This window comes from Procambarus clarkii, chromosome 46, assembly GCF_040958095.1.
Source record: "Procambarus clarkii isolate CNS0578487 chromosome 46, FALCON_Pclarkii_2.0, whole genome shotgun sequence".
NCBI classification, from domain to species: Eukaryota; Metazoa; Arthropoda; class Malacostraca; order Decapoda; family Cambaridae; genus Procambarus; species Procambarus clarkii.
This window is the reverse complement of record NC_091195.1, coordinates 27,041,654-27,042,751: the sequence shown is the minus strand read 5'-3', so window position 1 is coordinate 27,042,751 and position 1,098 is coordinate 27,041,654. Positions and strand designations below refer to the sequence as shown.

Genomic DNA, 1,098 nt, shown 5'->3' with positions numbered 1-1,098 from the left:
CAATCCTTAACGGTTTGCCCCTGTTCACCCAGCCACAATTAGGGGGTTGGTTGGTTGTTAACTGTTTAATGGAGCATGTTCTTGGGAAAACTTGTAAGGTAATGCAGGCGATGAGTCACAATAACATGGCTAAAGTATGTTGACCAGACCACACACTAGAAGGTGAAGGGACGACGACGTTTCGGTCCGTCCTGGACCATTCTCAAGTCGATTGTGACTTGAGAATGGTCCAGGATGGACCGAAATGTCGTCGTCCCTTCACCTTCTAGTGTGTGGTCTGGTCAACATAATTGTAAGGTAATGCTTAGCATGAGCCATGGGAAGGAAAAGCTCTCAGCCTGCAACAGGAATTGCATAGCCCACTTGGGGTGGATGAGGGGAAGGAATGATACATTCTGTGGGAATAGCCTCAGGTTGGCAGGCTGCTAGTGTGTCTGTGGTTGAAGAGCTTGAATGGTCTCTAGAAAAAAGAACACTTCAGTTTTGTCGTATTGCAATATTACTACAGTACTTTATTTATGATAGTTCCCCTATGAGGCAGACATCTACTAATTAATGCATTTTTCATGTTATGACAGTTAAGTGTAAATATTAAGACATGTGAGAAAGTGCTAAAATAGTTATTTCGGTCTGTGGTAGTTAATTATCGTTCAGTATTATGGTGGCTGCTTTTGTACACAGGTAAAACAAACATTCTATACTATGGTGGCTGCATTTGTACTGAGGTATAACAAACAATCTATACTATGGTGGCTGCATTTGTACTGAGGTATAACAAACAATCTATACTATAGTGGCTGCTTTTGTACACAGAGGTAAAACAAACATTCTATACTATGGTGGCTGCATTTGTACTGAGGTATAACAAACAATCTATACTATGGTGGCTGCATTTGTACTGAGGTATAACAAACATTCTATACTATAGTGGCTGCATTTGTACTGAGGTATAACAAACAATCTATACTATGGTGGCTGCATTTGTACTGAGGTATAACAAACAATCTATACTATAGTGGCTGCATTTGTACTGAGGTATAACAAACAATCTATACTATGGTGGCTGCATTTGTACTGAGGTATAACAAACAATCTATA

The 1,098-nt window shown here is 40.0% G+C and overlaps 1 protein-coding gene across 6 annotated transcripts in view; it reads left to right on the top strand.

Moving 5' to 3' along the window:
- Window positions 1-1,098, top strand: part of LOC123770553 (zinc finger protein 76) — a 120,147-nt gene that overhangs the window by 15,501 nt on the left and 103,548 nt on the right. The gene's annotated exons all lie outside the window — the stretch shown is intronic.